A 19,609-nucleotide genomic window follows, 5' to 3' on the forward strand; every position below is an offset into this window, starting at 1 on the left:
ATCCACAAAAGACATGTGGACTGGTTGGGCGAACTCCCATGAACCCTCAGCACCCGATGGAAGGTGTAGAGCTGGTCCAGTGTGCCGCAACCAGCATGGAAACCACACTGCTCCTCCTCCTGAATCCAAGGTTCGACTATTGGTCGAATTCTCCTCTCCAGTACTCTGGAATAGACCTTACCAGGGAGGCTAAGGAGTGTGATCCCCCTGTAGTTGGAACACACCCTCCGGTCCCTCCTTCTTAAGCAGAGGGACCACCTCCCAGTGGATCCAACTCACCACCAGGTGGTGATTGGTCGACAGCTCAGCCCTTCTCTTCACCCGAGTGTCCGAGACATGTGGCTGAAGGTCAGATGATACGACTACAAAGTCGATCATCGACCTCCAGCTCAGGGTATCCTGGTGCCACGTGCACTTATGGACACCCTTGTGCTCGAACATGGTGTTCGTGATGGACAAACTGTGGCTTGCACAGAAGTCCAACAACTAAATCAAAATCAAATCAAATCAATTTTATTTATATAGTGACAAATCACAACAACAGTTGCCCCAAGGCGCTTTATATTGTAAGGCAAAAGCCATACAATAATTACAGAAAAACCCCAACAGTCAAAACGACCCCCTATGAGCAAGCACTTGGCGACAGTGGGAAGGAAAAACTCCCTTTTAACAGGAAGAAACCTCCAGCAGAACCGGGCTCAGGGAGGGGCAGTCTTCTGCTGGGACTGGTTGGGGCTGAGGGGAGAGAATCAGGAAAAAGACATGCTGTGGAAGACAGCAGAGATCAATCACTAATGATTAAATGCAGAGTGGTGCATACAGAGCAAAAAGAGAAAGAAACACTCAGTGCATCATGGGAACCCCCAGCAGTCTAAGTCTATAACAGCATAACTAAGGGATGGTTCAGGGTCACCTGATCCAGCCCTAACTATAAGCTTTAGCAAAAGGAAAGTTTTAAGCCTAATCTTAAAAGTAGAGAGGGTGTCTGTCTCCCTGATCCGAATTGGGAGCTGGTTCCACAGGAGAGGAGCCTGAAAGCTGAAGGCTCTGCCTCTCATTCTACTCTTAAAAACCCTAGGAACTACAAGTAAGCCTGCAGTCTGAGAGCGAAGCACTCTATTGGGGTGATATGGTACTAAGAGGTCCCTAAGATAAGCTGGGACCTGATTATTCAAAACCTTATAAGTAAGAAGAATAATTTTAAATTCTATTCTAGAATTAACAGGGAGCCAATGAAGAGAGGTCAATATGGGTGAAATATGCTCTCTCCTTCTAGTCCCCGTCAGTACTCTAGCTGCAGCATTTTGAATTAACTGAAGGCTTTTCAGGGAACTTTTAGGACAACCTGATAATAATGAATTACAATAGTCCAGCCTAGAGGAAATAAATGCATGAATTAGTTTTTCAGCATCACTCTGAGACAAGACCTTTCTGATTTTAGAGATATTGCGCAAATGTAAAAAAGCAGTCCTACATATTTGCTTAATATGTGCATTGAAGGACATATCCTGATCAAAAATGACTCCAAGATTTCTCACAGTATTACTAGAGGTCAGGGTAATGCCATCCAGAGTAAGGATCTGGTTAGACACCATGTTTCTAAGATTTGTGGGGCCAAGTACAATAACTTCAGTTTTATCTGAATTTAAAAGCAGGAAATTAGAGGTCATCCATGTCTTTATGTCTGTAAGACATTCCTGCAGTTTAACTAATTGGTGTGTGTTCTCTGCCTTCATGGATAGATAAAGCTGGGTATCATCTGTGTAACAATGAAAATTTAAGCAATGCTTTCTAATAATACTGCCTAAGGGAAGCATGTATAAAGTGAATAAAATTGGTCCTAGCACAGAACCTTGTGGAACTCCATAATTAACCTTAGTCTGTGAAGAAGACTCCCCATTTACATGAACATATTGTAATCTATTAGATAAATATGATTCAAACCACCACAGTGCAGTGCCTTTAATACCTATGGCATGCTCTATTCTCTGTAATAAAATTTTATGGTCAACAGTATCAAAAGCTGCACTGAGGTCTAACAGGACAAGCACAGAGATGAGTCCACTGTCTGAGGCCATAAGAAGATCATTTATAACCTTCACTAATGCTGTTTCTGTACAATGTTGAATTCTGAAACTTGACTGAAACTCTTCAAATAGACCATTCCTCTGCAGATGATCAGTTAGCTGTTTTACAGCTACCTTTCAAGAATTTTTGAGAGGAAAACCACTCGGGTTCAGATTGGGGAGGCCATGCTTCCTGATCACCCCCCTCCAGGTCTCACTGTCGACGCCCATGTGGGCGTTGAAGTCCCCCAGGAGAACAATGGAGTCCCCAGTTGGAGGACTATCTAGTATCTCTCCCAGGGACTCCAAGAAAGTCAGGTACTCTGCACTGCCACTCAGCCCGTAGGCCGAGACAAGAGTGAGAGACCTGTCCCCAACCCGAAGGCGTAGGGACGCTACCCTCTCGTTCACTGGGGTGAGCTTCAACACATGGCGACTGAGCTGGGGAGCAATGAGCAATGCCACCCCGCCCCCCACCTCTCCCCATGGGCCACGCCAGAAAAGTGGAGCGCCCAGCCCCTCTCCAGGAGTTGGGTACCAGAGCCCAAGCTGTGTGTGGAGGTGAGCCCGACTATCTCTCGTCGGTACCTCTCAACCTCCCTCACAAGCTCAGGCTCCTTCCCCCCCAGCGAGGTGACATTCCATGTCCCGACAGCGAGAGGTTGTGAGCATGTACCGGGCTGCCGGGCCACCCACCCTTGACTGCCACCCAGTCCTCTTTGCACCCGAGCCCCATGGCCCCCTCTGCAGGTGGTGAACCCACAGGAGGGCGGGCCCACATTGCTCTTTCGGGCTGGGCCTGGCTGGGCCCCGTGGACTAAGGCCCGACCACCTGGCGCTCACGTGTGTGAGCCCCAATCCCAGGTCTGGCTCCAGGGTGGGGCCTCGGCTCCACCGTACCAAGCGGCGTCTTGGTCCTTGATATTTTACTGGTCATGGGAGCTTCTGAACTGCCCTTTGTCTGACCCGTCCTCTAGGACCTGTTTGCCATGGGAGACCCTACCAGGGGCACGAAGCCCCCGACAACATAGCTCCTCAGATCATCCGGGTACGCAAACACCCCCACCATGATAAGGTGGCAGTTTGAGGGGGAGACATTAAATATAAGCTGATTGTTTTCTGGATTTGAAGCCTACTTTGTAAACAATTAAAAAATGCAAGAAAACAGTAACTACACTGTGATATTTGAAAATTAAAAAAAACAAAACAGTTTTTCTGTTAAAGCTCTAATGACGAACATGTATTTCATTTTTAGTGATATGTGAAAAGTGAGTGGAGCAGTCAGAGGTTGATTGCTCACAAAAGCATAATGTGACTAACAGTAGGATAACAGGCCATGCTTGATACATGATTCAATCAAAGAAAATATAGTACCAAGAGGTGACACTCAATAGAAGGCACCACAGAAATGGACTTCACCATGGCTTTGTTCTGCCACCACCACGTTGGACTATTTTAAACCCATCACCACACAGTCTATGGTCTGACCACATGAGGTGGCTGATGAAAGTACTCTGAATACGTAAAATAATTATATTCTTTCATGAGTACCTTTAACATGTTCATAACATAAAAATATAACACAATGCTAAAATACCCTCGGCCGTATGAGCATTGTGTTCTTTATAATTTGCAATTGTTTAATTAATTATTAAGATCCTGTTGTCTTCAGAATCAGAAAGGTTTTATTGCCATATGACATGTTGTCATGTCCATCTCTAGAAGGAGAGAGCATATCTCACCCATATTGGCCTCTCTTCATTGGCTTCCTGTTCTAGAATAGAATTTAAAATTCTTCTTCTTACTTATAAGGTTTTGAATAATCAGGTCCCATCTTATCTTAGGGACCTCATAGTACCATATCACCCCAATAGATCGCTTCGCTCTCAGACTGCAGGCTTACTTGTAGTTCCTAGGGTTTGTAAGAGTAGAATGGGAGGCAGAGCCTTCAGCTTTCAGGCTCCTCTCCTGTGGAACCAGCTCCCAATTCGGATCAGGGAGACAGACACCCTCTCTACTTTTAAGATTAGGCTTAAAACTTTCCTTTTTGCTAAAGCTTATAGTTAGGGCCGGATCAGGTGACCCTGAACCATCCCTTAGTTATGCTGCTATAGACTTAGACTGCTGGGGGGTTCCCATGATGCACTGAGTGTTTCTTTCTCTTTTTGCTCTGTATGCACCACTCTGCATTTAATCATTAGTGATTGATCTCTGCTCCCCTCCACAGCATGTCTTTTTCCTGGTTCTCTCCCTCAGCTCCAACCAGTCCCAGCAGAAGACTGCCCCTCCCTGAGCCTGGTTCTGCTGGAGGTTTCTTCCTGTTAAAAGGGAGTTTTTCCTTCCCACTGTTGCCAAGTGCTTGCTCACAGGGGGTCGTTTTGACCGTTGGGGTTTTTACGTAATTATTGTATGGCCTTGCCTTACAATATAAAGCGCCTTGGGGCAACTGTTTGTTGTGATTTGGCGCTATATAAATAAAATTGATTGATTGATGTTGGAAGACCCATCCACGACCCTTCTTCAATGCTCTAACTGAGGGAAGGAGGTTGTTCCCCAAAATCTCGCAATACATGGCCCTGGTCATCCTCTCCTTAATACAGTCCAGTCGTCCTGTCCCATGTGCAGAAAAACACCCCCAAAGCATGATGCTTCCACCCACATGCTTCACAGTAGGGATGGTGTTTTTGGGATGGTACTCAGCATTCTTCTTCCTCCAAACACGGCGAGTGGAATTAAGTCCAAAAAGTTCTATTTTGGTCTCATCTGACCACATAACTTTCTCCCATGACTCCTCTTAATCATCCAAATGGTCATGGGCAAATGTAAGACGTGTTATGTGTCGGACGCAGCCCGGAGAACCGACCAGCGTTTGAAGGACCCAGTCTAAAATAAGCAGAGCACGGTACAAAGGATAACAGAGTTTAATGAACATAACAGTGATGTGATAAATATACAAACAAATAAGTGCGCGGTCTGGCAAGGTGGTAAACGGTGCGCTCCCAGCAGCGCTAACGGTCCGGAGCCAGAACCAGTTGGGACCCAAGGACCCCGCCGACACCCCCCAGGTGGCCGCGACAAACCGAGTCTGTGAATGAAGAAATCATCTTGTGAGTCCACACTCAACACACAGAGAGAACGCTCAAAAGGTGTACAAACAGCAAACACTTCCTGGCTTAATTACTAATCAGCTTCCCACCCTGCAGGCATGGAACATCCTGTTCACAAACTCACTGCAGTGGAAGCTGATTAAAAAGGACTAACATAACAGCTCAATATAACAAGGTGTGAGGGACACCACATATACTGATAAATGTTAGTCACAAAATCTAACGTACCTCAGGAAGTGTGCTGACGAGCGTGAGACCTCACCCCCTCCTCTTTCACAGACCATGCATCAAACCTGGACGTTCTCTGCATCCACTGATGATGAGATGGCTCTTGAGACGACGATGTATATGAGAAACATCCATATAGAAGGGTGCGAGTACACATCACTTCCAGAAAAGTGGCAAGTCCGAAGGCAAGAATTCATACTTTTGCGACTGGCTGGCCACTGAAAATGTGCTTCGGCTGTCTTGATTGTCTATTGAAATCAGCTGGTTTTGTCTCTGACTTGCTTCTAATAGCCAGCTGATAGCTGTCATTACCTGGAATGATGATATTTATACACGAAGCTGACCTGAAATGAACGATTGTGTCCATTAAAATGACTTCATCAAAGACTCTGATCCCTTTGAAAAGTTACCAAATTACAAGTATTTTTATTGAGTTTGGTGATGTTTTCAGCTGCTAGAAATGGCCACCAGAGGGCACTTGGGTAAAGTCAGCGCCCTCCTATAAACACACAAAACAAAGCAGTTTGGAAAGACCAGCCACTGATGTCATGGTGCAGCTCTAATCTGATTGGCTGTCACCACTGCCACTCAAAAACAAAACTGAACAGATTGAAACAAAATGTGACTTTTAACCTCTTAAAATAGGTCAAAGTTAGCCATCTTTGAACTTGTCCTAGGTCTATGTCCCAAGAATGTTCCCTTTAAATTTGAAGCCTCTGGCAGCAATAGCACTGGAATTATGCTGAACACAGACAGACGGACAAACGGACGGCCTGACGCAAAGCCTTCGCACTTCCGCAATGCCATATTTGATGGCCTCGGGTAATGAGCCAACACTTCAACTGGACAGTCACTTTCATTTATTTTGTCAAATCTCATGTATCGGAATTACATAGTTTGACATCACAACTCAGCCACATGGGGTGTGCAGCCAGTACATTCTGAGTGCCGGTCCCAAGCCCAGATAAATGAGGAGGGTTGCGTCAGGAAGGGCATCCGGCGTAAAACAAGCCAACCCAACTATGCAGACTAAGAATTGAATTCCCATACCGGATCGGTCGCGGCCCGGGTTAACAACATCCGCCACCGGTGCTGTCTCTCAACAGGGTGCCGGTGGAAACTGGGCTACTGCTGGGTGAAGACGACGAAGAAGAGGAGGAAAATGTTGCCACAAACAGCGGAAGAAGAAGAAAATTAGAAGGGTGGAAATGAGAATTGGGACTTTGAATGTTGGTAGTATGACTGGTAAAGGGAGAGAGCTGGTTGATATGATGGAGAGGAGAAAGGTAGACATATTGTGTGTGCAAGAGACCAAGTGGAAGGGAAGTAAGAGCAGGAGCATCGGCGGTGGGTACAAGTTGTTGTACCATGATGAGGACAGGAAGAGAAATGGTGTTGGGGTCATTTTAAAGGAAGAGTATGTTAAAAGTGTGTTGGAGGTTAAGCAAGTGTCTGACAGGGTGCTGAGTGTGAAGTTGGAAATTGAAGGGGTGATGATGAATATCATCAGTGCATATGCCCCAGGTTGGTTGTGAGATGAAGGAGAAAGAAGATTTCTGGAGTGTGTTAGATGAGGTGGTGGAGAGTGTGCCCAAGCATGAAAGAGTGGTGATAGGAGCAGACTTCAATGGGTATGTTGGTGAAGGGAACAGAGGTGATGAGGAAGTAATGGGTAGATATGGTATCAAGGATAGGAATGGGGAAGGACAGATGGTAGTTGATTTTGCAAAAAGGATGGAAATGGCTGTGGTAAATACCTACTTTAAGAAAAGGGAGGAGCACAGGGTAACATGTAAGAGTGGAGGAAGGTGCACACAGGTGGACTGCATTCTTTGTAGGAGATGCAAGCTAAAAGAAATTAGAGACTGTAAGGTGGTGGCAGGAGAGAGTGTCACTAGACAGCATAGGATGGTTGTTTGTAGGATGACTTTAGAGGTAAAGAAGAAGAAGAGAGTGAGAGCTCAACAAAGGATCTGATGGTGGAAGCTGAAGGAGGAAGACTGTTGTGTGAAATTTAGCAAGCAGGTGAAAGAAGCACTGGTTGGAGGGGAAGCAATTTTGGACAACTGGAAAAGTACTGCAGATGTGGTGAGAGAGACAGCTAGGACAGTACTGGGTATGACATCTGGACAGTGGAAGGAAGACAAGGAGACTTGGTGGTGGAATGAAGATGTCCAGGAAAGCAGAAGGAGAAAGAGGTTGGCAAAAAAGTTTTGGGATAGTCGGAGAGATGAAGAAAGTAGACAGGAGTACAAGGAGATGCTGCGTAAGGCGAAAAGAGAAGTGGCAAAAGCAAAGGAAAAGGCGTATTGCGAGCTGTACAAGAAGTTGAATAGTAAGGAAGGAGAAAACGACTTGTACCGATTGGCCTGCCAAAGGGACAGAGCTGGAAAGGATGTGCAGCAGGTTAGGGTGGTAAAAGATGCACATGGTAATGTGCTGACAAGTGAGGAGTGTGTGCTGAGAAGGTGGAGGGAATATTTTTGAAGAGCTGATGAATAAAGAAAATAAGCGAGAGAAAAGGCTGGATGATGTGGTGAGAGTAAATCAGGAAGTACAAGCGATTAGCAAGGAAGAAGTGAGGGCTGCTATGAAGAGGATGAAGACTAGACTAGACTAGAACTGAAGGCAGTTGGTCCAGATGACATTCCAGTGGAGGCATGGAAATGTCTAGGAGAGATGGCAGTAGAGTTTCTAACCAGATTGTTTAATAAAATCTTGGAAAGTGAGAGGATGCCTGAGGAGTGGACATGAAGTGTGCTGGTTCCTATTTTCAAGAACAAGGGTGATGTGCAGAGCTGCAGTAACTACAGAGGCATAAAGCTGATCAGCCACAACATGAAGTTATGGGAAAGAGTAGTAGAAGCTAGGCTTAGAAAACAGGTGAAGATCCATGAGCAGCAATATGGTTTCATGCCGGGAAAGAGCACTACGATGCAATGTTTGCTCTGAGAATACTGTTGGAGAAGTACAGAGAAGGACAGAAAGAGTTACATTGTGTGTTTGTGGACTTCACAGCACATGTGTGTGAATGGGAGGGAGCCCAGTGGAATAGTGCAGTTACAAGGAGTAGAAGTGGTGAAAGTAGATGAGTTTAAATATTTGGGGTCAACTGTTCAAAGTAATGGAGAGTGTAGTAAAGAGGTGAAGAAGAGAGTGCAGGCAGGTTGGAGTGGGTGTAGAAAGGTGGCAGGAGTGATTTGTGACCGAAGAATATCAGCAAGAGTGAAGAGGAAAGTTTACACAACAGTAGTGAGACCAGCTATGTTGTATGGTTTAGAGACGGTGGCACTAACAAAAAGGCAGGAGGCAGAGCTGTAGGTGGCAGAGCTGAAGATGATGAGATTCTCTTTGGGAGTGACAAGAATACACAAGATTAGGAATGAACATATCAGAGGGACAGCTCAGGTGGGACAGTTTGGAGACAAAATCAGAGAGGCGAGATTGAGATGGTTTGGACATGTGCAGAGCAGGGACCCAGGGTATATAGGGAGAAGGATGCTGAGGATGGAGCCACCAGGCAGGAGGAGAAGAGGGAGACCAAAGAGGAGATTCATGGATGTGCTGAGAGAGGACATGCAGGTGGTTGGTGTGACAGAGGAAGATATCAATCAATCAATCAATTTTATTTATATAGCGCCAAATCACAACAAACAATTGCCCCAAGGCACTTTATATTGTAAGGCAAGGCCATACAATAATTACGTAAAAACCCCAATGGTCAAAACGACCCCCTGTGAGCAAGCACTTGGCGACAGTGGGAAGGAAAAACTCCCTTTTAACAGGAAGAAACCTCCAGCAGAACCAGGCTCAGGGAGGGGTAGTCTTCTGCTAGGACTGGTTGGGGCTGAGGGAGAGAACCAGGAAAAAGACATGCTGTGGAGGGGAGCAGAGATCAATCACTAATGATTAAATGCAGAGTGGTGCATACAGAGCAAAAAGAGAAAGAAACACTCAGTGCATTATGGGAACCCCCAGCAGTCTAAGTCTATAGCAGCATAACTAAGGGATGGTTCAGCGTCACCTGATCCAGCCCTAACTATAAGCTTTAGCAAAAAGGAAAGTTTTAAGCCTAATCTTAAAAGTAGAGAGGGTGTCTGTCTCCCTGATCCGAATTGGGAGCTAGTTCCACAGGAGAGGAGCCTGAAAGCTGAAGGCTCTGCCTCCCATTCTACTCTTACAAACCCTAGGAACTACAAGTAAGCCTGCAGTCTGAGATCGAAGCGCTCTATTGGGGTGATATGGTACTATGAGGTCCCTAATATAAGAAGGGACCTGATTATTCAAAACCTTATAAGTAAGAAGAAGAATTTTAAATTCTATTCTAGAATTAACAGGAAGCCAATGAAGAGAGGCCAATATGGGTGAGATATGCTCTCTCCTTCTAGTCCCTGTCAGTACTCTAGCTGCAGCATTTTGAATTAACTGAAGGCTTTTCAGGGAACTTTTAGGACAACCTGATAATAATGAATTACAATAGTCCAGCCTAGAGGAAATAAATGCATGAATTAGTTTTTCAGCATCACTCTGAGACAAGACCTTTCTAATTTTAGAGATATTGCATAAATGCAAAAAAGCAGTCTTACATATTTGTTTAATATGCGCTTTGAATGACATATCCTGATCAAAAATGACTCCAAGATTTCTCACAGTATTACTAGAGGTCAGGGTAATGCCATCCAGAGTAAGGATCTGGTTAGACACCATATTTCTAAGATTTGTGGGGCCAATTACAATAACTTCAGTTTTATCTGAGTTTAAAAGCAGGAAATTAGAGGTCATCCATGTCCTTATGTCTGTAAGACAATCCTGCAGTTTAGCTAATTGGTGTGTGTTCTCTGGCTTCATGGATAGATAAAGCTGGGTATCATCTGCGTAACAATGAAAATTTAAGCAATGCCATCTAATAATACTGCCTAAGGGAAGCATGTATAAAGTGAATAAAATTGGTCCTAGCACAGAACCTTGTGGAACTCCATAATTAACCTGTACAGATACAGAGGACAGGGTGAGATGGAAACAATTGATCTGCTGTTGCGACCCCTAACGGGAACAGACGAAAGACAAAGAAGAAGAAGAAGAAGATTACAGATAACTGAATATATGCCACAGACAAACCACAGTGTTCATCCATAAAATGATGATCTGATGTACTGACAACATAGTGACTCTTCCTCAGAAATCGAAGGTGACACAAGAATATTACGCTTTGCTTTTTAAAGCATTGCTTGATCTTGGTCATTAGAGTCTGAGTTTTCTGAACTGTGGCTCATATTTCTGTCTGAACCTGATGGACAGCTGATGTCTGTATTTCCATCCTAATCAAATCCACAGCCAGCGAACAGGAAGAACTGCTGTTAGATCCTGTATTTAATTTTTTTTTTTTAATGAACAAAAACAATGTTTATATCATTTGAAGGAGACCTGTTGGCAACACATAGAGTAAAGGAAGGTTTTTAATCTTACCTGTAGGTGTTGTTTCTCTCAGAGTTAAAGATCACAACTTGATGAAAACTTATCCACATAAGACATCTGGAAGTGCTTTAACTCCTTGTCGTGGAATTGCGTATGAACAGCAGTGTTTTTAAAGAAGTCCGTCTGTGTTTGCTCCAGGTGCATTTCTCAGCCGGCAACAAGCAGAAAATAAATCACTTATTTTAAGACCTGAAAGTGTTTTCTGAAATTATTTTATTCATCACAACGGTCCAAGCATTTACCAAATGTCCATCATGTCTTCAGCATTCTACTTGCAATGAATATAAACCCCAACTAGAGCGCCGCGCTCATGAAGCCTCAAACGTCCGCCAACACTATTTTCCAGTTCCACAAATTTTTACCTTGGAAAAAAATTTCAAGGTCAAAGTCCTGTTAGAAGTGACTTTTCATAAGCTAAAATATAATATACAATATAGATCAAAAGGGCTTTTCAATATTAAAATCAAATGATCTGGATCAAACGTTGTCAGGTGATCGTGAGCGCCAGTCTGCACCTCACTTTCAAATATGAGAGTGATTTGGGCCACATTTGATTAAGATATAATGACAAATATTAATTATATGGGGTTTACAATGTTAAATTTAAATGGTTACAAAATTTGTAACCTGGATCAGATCCGGATCAAACTTTGTCAGTCAATAAAGGACACCATCTCACATACTGCTATCAAATATGAAAGAACTTTGATCTTTCTTGACAGAGTTATGAATTTTTGAAATTCGTTCAATGTTAAATATAGGGATTTTTTAATAGTCCAAGATTTTTCCTGACTTGACCCTTTGACCTTGAATATTGAATCAGTTCTTGCCTATCAGGATATGAATCTTCAGTAAAAATTTCATAACAATATATGAAAAAGTGTGGGCTCCAGGCTGTTCACAAACAAACACACAAACAAACTAACTTAATTGGCAGAGGTATTAATGATCCATCAAGACAAAAAAATATGTTACATTACACTGTCGTGAATGCTGATGATATCATCACCAGTCCAAGATGGCAGCGCTTCCACAGCACTGCCAGTGCCTATTGACTAAAGTGCGTCGGAGTGTCGTCTCTTGGTACTCTGTTCTCGTTGATTCACTCACACATCTTCAACTGCTTAATCCAATTAAGGGCCCCGGGGGCTGGAGCAGGAGCCTATCCCAGCAGTCATAGGATGCGGCACATTGAGCTCAGGCACATCCTGTTTCCACTGATCATCCTTGAGGTGTTTCGACAGTTTAAATGGAGTCCACCTGGGGTAAATTCAGTTGAATGGACATGATTTAGAAAGGCACACACCTGTCTACATATAAGGTCCCACAGTAGACAGTGTATATCAAAGCACAAACCAAGCATGAAGTCAAAGCAACTGTCTGTCAACCTCAGAGACAGGATTGTCTTGAAGCACAAATCTGAGGAAGGGTACATAAACATTTCTGCTGCTTTAAAGGTCCCAATGAGCACAGTGGCCTCCATCATCCATAAATGAAAGAAGTTCAGAACCACCAGGACTCTTCCTAGAGCTGGCTGCCTGTCTAAACTGAGTAATCAAAACAGAAGGGCCTTAGTCAGGGAGGTGACTAAGAACCTGATGGTCAGTCTGTCAGAGCTCCAGCATTGCTCTGTGGTTAGAGGAGAACCTTCCAGAAGGACAACCACCTCTGCAGCAATCCACCAATCAGGTCTGTATAGTATAGTGTCCAAACAGAAGCCACTCCTTAGTAAAAGACACATGACAGCCCGTCTGGAGTTTGACAAAAGGCACCTGAAGGACTCTCAGACCATGAGAAACAAATTTCTCTGGTGTGATGAAGGAATGATGACGACTGAACACTTTGGCGGGATGTTTTTCAGTGGCAGGAACTGGGAGACTAGTCAGGATTGAGGGCAAGATGAATACAGCAATATACAGCGACATCTTGGATGGAAACATGCTCCAGAGTGCTCTTGACCTCACACTGATGATGATGGTTCATCATTCAGGAGGACAGTGACCCTAAGCACACAGCCAAGATATCAAAGGAGTGTCTTCAGGACAACTCTGTGAATGTTCTTGAGTGGCCCAGCCAGAGCCCAGACCTGAATCTGATTGAACATCTCTGGAGAGATCTGAAAATGGCTGTGCACCAAAACTCCCCTCCAACCTGATGGAGCTTGAGAGGTGCTGCAAAGAGGAAAGAGCAGAACTGCACAAAGATAAGCTTGTGGCATCATATTCAAGCCTTGAGGCTGTAATTGCTGCCAAAGATGCATCAACTAAGTACTGAGCAAAGGGCGTAAATACTTATATGTACATGTGATTTCTTTTTTATTTTTAATAAATTTGCAAATATTTCAAAAAACCTTTTCATGTTGTCATTATGGGATGTTGTGAGTAGAATTTTGTGGGGGAAGAAAATGAATTTACTCCATTTTGGAATAAGGCTGTAACATAACAAAATGTGGAAAAAGTGATGCGCTGTGAATACTTTCCAGATGCGCTGCATGCCAGTTAACCTCGGTTCTCCACCTGTTGACTTCAATGATGGTGTGTGTGTGTGTGTGAGAGTATTACAACAGAGTCAATAGCCTTGGGTGTCAGATGGCCCTTGTACAGAAAGTAATATGCTTTTCCATAATGAAAGCTCTCAAGGGAGATCACTGTGCTGCTTATCGGGCTTTGCACAGTACATTCAATCAGAGGCTGCTGGGATTTGGAGGCAGATACCTTCTGAGAAAAAAAAAGATTGCAGTGCCAAAGGACTGGGAGCAAGACAAAACAAGGATTAGAGAGTCAGGTTTCTGCTCTGCTTCGCATGATGAAGCAATACGTCTGGTACAGCACGTCCCGTCTGCAGTGAAAGTTGCACATTGTTGCAACAATTGGTTCGCTCACCTTTGATGAGACAGCTAAAACTCAGCAGAGAACAGCGTGCACATGACATCAGCTGGCATATTGTGAGGAAAAAGATTTATTGCTTGGACAAGCAAAACTGCACTTCTAACTCAGAGTCAGCTCTTAAAGCTCTGTCTGTGAAATGACTTACATCAGCACGTATTAAAATAGCTGCACACAGAAACCTGCGGACGGTAAAACAGGCTTCTTTTTTACTAAAAAACTATTTTTATTTATTTATTTATTTTTGCTGTGCTGCTGAAGTGTTTTGGTAAAGATTGATGGACTTTCAAATGGAGCCTTCACTTTTATTTGCAGAGAGGCGTCAGTCAATCGATTCACCTAAAGACATTTAAGATCATTTACATTCAGCTCCGCTGATCATCCCTCATATTGGGTAAAAATCCATACACTCAATGGCGGGTGGTTGGCATGTGCGAGCGACAGCTGGAGCAATGAGTGATGGCTTCGATCACACTCTATTACCATCTTAAGGCAAGTGATTTGACTTTGCATGGGGCAAAGGCTCCTGGACGCTGATCTCCTTATTGGTTTTATATGATAATGTCATAAAATGTCAGTAGATTGAGGAAAAAAAATGCATCTATCATGAAAGAAGAAATACCAAAAGAAGTGATGTGCTATTTGTCGTTCATGTGGGATTTCTTTTTCACCTTTTTTTTTGTATGTAATGTGAAAAGAAATGTCTGATGCATCCAAGGCTGAGCTATACTTCCACCATGAAGGTATAATCTGCTGAACTACTTAAGAAGGGTTGACATTTGAAGTAAGGGGGTGTAAAGGGCCTTCAAAATTATAGGGTGAAGCGGAATAAGTACTAGAATAAAGATGGACAACCAAATGGAACATGCACTGTACATTTTTTGGTTGTTGTTTGAATGCAATGCAGTTTGACTTCCTTAATATGATGTATGTATTTGGAAGTCTGGAACTAATGATGTGTTACTGAAGGGCAGGAAAAATTTCACTCGTCACGATGTCAGGATTTTTATTTGTGTTATGAAAATTAATTTTTGAAGTCCTGAATGAAATTCAATTTCAGCTGTTTATATACTCAACAAAAATATAAATGCAACACTTTTGGTTTTGCTCCCATTTTGTATGAGATGAACTCAAAGATCTAAAACTTTTTCCACATACACAATATTACCATTTCTCTCAAATATTGTTCACAAACCAGTCTAAATCTGTGATAGTGAGCACTTCTCCTTTGTTGAGATAATCCATCCCACCTCACAGGTGTGCCATACCAATATGCTGATTAGACACCATGATTAGTGCACAGGTGTGCCTTAGACTGCCCACAATAAAAGGCCACTCTGAAAGGTGCAGTTTTATCACACAGCACAATGCCACAGATATCGCAAGATTTGAAGGAGCGTGCAATTGGCATGCTGACAGCAGGAATGTCAACCAGAACTGTTGCTCGTGTATTGAATGTTCATTTCTCTACCATAAGCCGTCTCCAAAGGTGTTTCAGAGAATTTGGCTGTACATCCAACCAGCCTCACAACCGCAGACCACGTGTAACCACACCAGCCCAGGACCTCCACATCCAGCATGTTCACCTCCAAGATCATCTGAGACCAGCCACTCGGACAGCTGCTGGAACAATCGGTTTGCATAACCAAAGAATTTCTGCACAAACTGTCAGAAACTGTCTCAGGGAAGCTCATCTGCATGCTTGTTGTCCTCATCAGGGTCTCCACCTGACTCCAGTTCGTCGTCGTAACCGATTTGAGTGGGCAAATGCTCACATTCGCTGCCGTTTGGCACATTGGAGAGGTGTTCTCTTCACGGATGATGCGAAGGAGATGTGTTGCACTGCATGAGGCAAATGGTGGTCACACCAGATACTGACTGGTATCCCCCCCCAATAAAACAAAACTGCACCTTTCAGAGTGGCCTTTTATTGTGGACAGTCTGAGGCACACCTGTGCACTAATCATGGTGTCTAATCAGCATCTTGGTATGGCACACCTGTGAGGTGGGATGGATTATCTCAGCAAAGGAGAAGTGCTCACTATCACAGATTTAGACTGGTTTGTGAACAGTATTTGAGGGAAATGGTGATACTGTGTATTTGTTGGAGACTTAATGCAAGCATTACTGGAGAAGAGAAAACAGTGACATCACTCCAGGAATTTCCCCAGAGACCAAATGGAGAATGAATGAATACACTTTTTAAAGGAGTGGTTGCTAAAGAATGCAATAATGAGTGGAGTCTTTACTTGGATGTGAAATGGCAGAGATGAGCCGGGCCTGCAGCAGGTATATATGAGCCAAATGTGGACTGGTCCGAAGTGGGGAGTCTGAGTGAGCTTCAGCCGAAGGTGCCAGGGAGAGTTTGCTCTGGTGCTTGGCTCAGAGCGGCACAGTGCAAGCTCAGTGGTGGTACACAATTCATTATCTAATTTTGATGCCGACCACAGAAAAAGTTAATCTGAGATATCACAAACAGTTTGCCTGCCTGATGCACTGTGGTAGACATCATCATATGCCAAGTTATTTTTTACCGCTTCTTATGCAGCCAAGTCCTGAGTTGTGAAGTTTACATTGGCAGGCATGCATTTTACTTCTTACTTATTTAATTGCACATCTAAGTATAATGTGTCTGAAAAAATCTGAGTTGCATTGATTTTGTAAATTTGATTTATGATATACAGCCTGCATAAGAATATTATTCCACATTTTCCCATGGTTTACGATGACAAAAAGCCAACAAATCATAATATATTGTAATATCAAATTGCAATGCTGCTACCAGGCAGACAACAAGCCTCTGAAGTCATATTTCATTCAGCCAACTCATGTAGTAACAACAACAGAAAATAGTTTTGAGTTAATTGTCACTGATGGACAACAGGAAAAACATCAAACCATTATTACAGTGATGCTTTTAGAAGCTGCATCAATAATTCATTATGTTAATACACTGACTGAATCCTTCACATTGCCATGTTTTCCAATGAAATAACCATAAACACAAATAAATGATGACACATTTACTGTGTTGTCAAATCAGACATGTAAAGTCATTAAGCAAAAAGGTTTATGCAGAAACATTCCAGGAACGCACATGGACTCAAGATAAATACCTTTAGAATAGTTATATTTTGTCATCATTTAGACTTTAATGCAGAAAACGGGAACATCACGCTGCATACTTTTTCTTTCACGAGGTTATCAGATTTAAAGAATAATACGAGCTTGTGCCGCTCGCGTGGCACTTCGCACACTCATGGTACAGGGAGTCCCAAACAGGAAGTGCCAAATTTTGAGTCACAGTGAAACAGGAAATGTCAAATGTTGAGCACTTCCTGGATGACAGTCGAGGGGATTGCGTGAGATCTTGCAGGAATTCAGTGGCAAGTTGACACTGAAACAGGAAGTGCCAGATTTTGAGTCCACAGTGAAACAGGAAATATCAAATGTTGAATACTTCCTGGAGCTACAGCAGAGGATATTAACCTGTTTTTCATTATGTTGTTTTTATGCTGCTACGTATGTTTATCCTCTGTAAGGTTTTGTGCAACTTTTTGTTTGTCTCAATTTTAAAAAATAAGAAAAGAAAATTTGAAAAAAGAGAAAGAGGCTCTCGCATGAATAGAGATCTCGCGGGAATTCAGTGCACAGTCGACACTGAAGCAGGAAATGCAAAATCTTGAATCACCATTGAATCCAGGAACGCAAAAGTGAGAAACAGCGCCCACCTTCACAGCACATCAGTCAGTGACTATTTAGTGTGTAAATTGCATGAAATTTTTTAGCCATGCTAATGCTCCCCAGAAGCACTTACTGAAAATAAAGTGTGAAGGGCCTAAATTAGATGGTGAGGACTTTCCAGGCATGTGAGAGGCAAATAAAGAAAAATGCTTAAAATGGCAGGGCGTTAAGAGGGCAGTAGTTGGGGGGTCTGTGCGGCGAAGCCCCCAGAAGCTGAAGGTTTTTAGCCATGCTAATGCTCCCCAGAACCATTTACTGAATAAACGCCTGAAGGACCTAAATAACATTGTTAGATGGTGAGGAATTTCTAGGCATGTGAGAGGCAAATAAGGAAAACTGCTTAAAATGGTGGGTCAGGGGTTAAGACATATACATACTAATGAATAATAAATAAATAATAAATTCTTATTGACATTCTTTGTCTTTGAGATAATGAAAAGGTAATTTAAAAGGTAATCAGTAATGTTAATTTTTTAATAAAAGATTAATAAAGTGATATAAGGTAACAGAAAATGTTTTCAGTCTCCAAAATGAAACTACATTGGGAATATGTACAGTAAGTGTTTGAGGATTTTTAGTCTTAGAAATGTATTTTATTGGTGCACATATTACAGGATACAGTCCTTGTTTGTGTTGCTTTTCATTATAGTTCTGTCCAAATAATCTTTCCATTGTTATTAATGTTCATTTTGATAGATGACATGAAAAAAAAAATGAACAAAAAAATAATAATAAAAATGCTTGACTTTTCTCAGTATGTGTGAGGAAAGTTATATATATGTAAGATTTTATTCCTTTTTCTCTTTAAGGGTTGTATCATATATAATGAAACAAGCAAACAAACACAAAAGTGGTGTTACATTGCTACAGTAATATTATGAAAATACTAATAATGTTGAGGCCAACAACTCCAAAAATAGCACAGTACATTTTTACTATATTGATTGATATTTATTCATATTAAATTAAAAATATACTTTTGACAGATTCATGTAACAAACCAGAGGGAATAAGTATTTAAGTGCTCTATCTTGGGGAAATGTGTCAGAAATGTTTCAAACTGGTAATATGTGACAAGATATGATCTACAAAACCTGATTCTCAATCCTTTGATCAGATAATATTTATGATACAAGATATTTTCTTCCACACGCCAGTCGTGTACTTTAAAAATGGGTAGAATGACACATCCTTATGGAACTGGCCACATTGCCAATATATGTGAAATAATATAAAAACTGTATGTTAGGTAGCAACAGGCTTACAAACCAAAATTGCTTGCACACCAATGTGTGTGTGGTATCACACAGAGGCTCCTGGCAACATACAGAAGGTGTGTTGTGTACAATTAAAAAAAAAACCCAGCAAATTTACACTTGTCTTTATGTCACAACCTACAAACTGTGGCTATACTGGCAAAACACAAAGTCTTGTCTTGATAACAAACAACACAGGCTGTACTCAAGCCTTCTACAGATGATATATTGATCACAATGTGTAATTTAAACATAACATCTAATACAATGCTTTTAACAACTTTGTGTATTCACAGTAAAATTTGAAACTTTTTTTTTTTAACCAGCCAACAGGTTGAATCACTTGAGAACAATGTGCTGATTGCTTTAACTTCTCAGCTTGACAGCATAATTTTGCTGTTGTGTTTGATAAATTCATCCAAATTATGTGCAGTCAGGTTGACACAATCACCAAAATGCCAAGGAAATGCAGGAAAAAACAAACAAACTTTGCAACTGCTTTACACAGATGATTTTGGTGACAGTCTGCACATCATAGTCAGACAGGGGACAACAAAAGGAAAGAAAGCAAGAAAAAAGAAACTAAAAAAAGAAACTAAAACAAAAAACCAACCAACAAACAAAAAAAAACAAAAAAAAAAACAAATCTACATTTCCAAGTACGCAATAACCCCCGGTAGTGAGCATTGTTAAAGTTAAAATGTATGTTTGTAAAATTTCAAAACTAGTTTGTATAGCTTTTTAAAGATGGCATAAAACTGAAATATTAAAAGGACAAGTTCACTTTTTAAAAAGTCACAAATTGTCGAGGAAAGGCGGATGATAGATCCTGCACCTTTCCCGTCACT

General features: G+C 42.1%; 1 long non-coding RNA gene across 1 annotated transcript; it reads right to left on the reverse strand.

Annotated features, from left to right (window-relative positions):
* Positions 1-6,015: 6,015 nt before the first annotated feature.
* On the reverse strand, positions 6,016-19,294 carry LOC117525222. Its single transcript, XR_004564998.1, has 4 exons — positions 19,284-19,294; positions 18,953-18,965; positions 12,836-12,841; positions 6,016-6,132 (listed from the first exon to the last, which is right to left on the reverse strand). It is a non-coding gene; the product is annotated as an uncharacterized LOC117525222 (long non-coding RNA).
* Positions 19,295-19,609: the final 315 nt, after the last annotated feature.

The sequence above is a fragment of the Thalassophryne amazonica genome, chromosome 14 (assembly GCF_902500255.1).
Source record: "Thalassophryne amazonica chromosome 14, fThaAma1.1, whole genome shotgun sequence".
NCBI lineage: Eukaryota > Metazoa > Chordata > Actinopteri > Batrachoidiformes > Batrachoididae > Thalassophryne > Thalassophryne amazonica.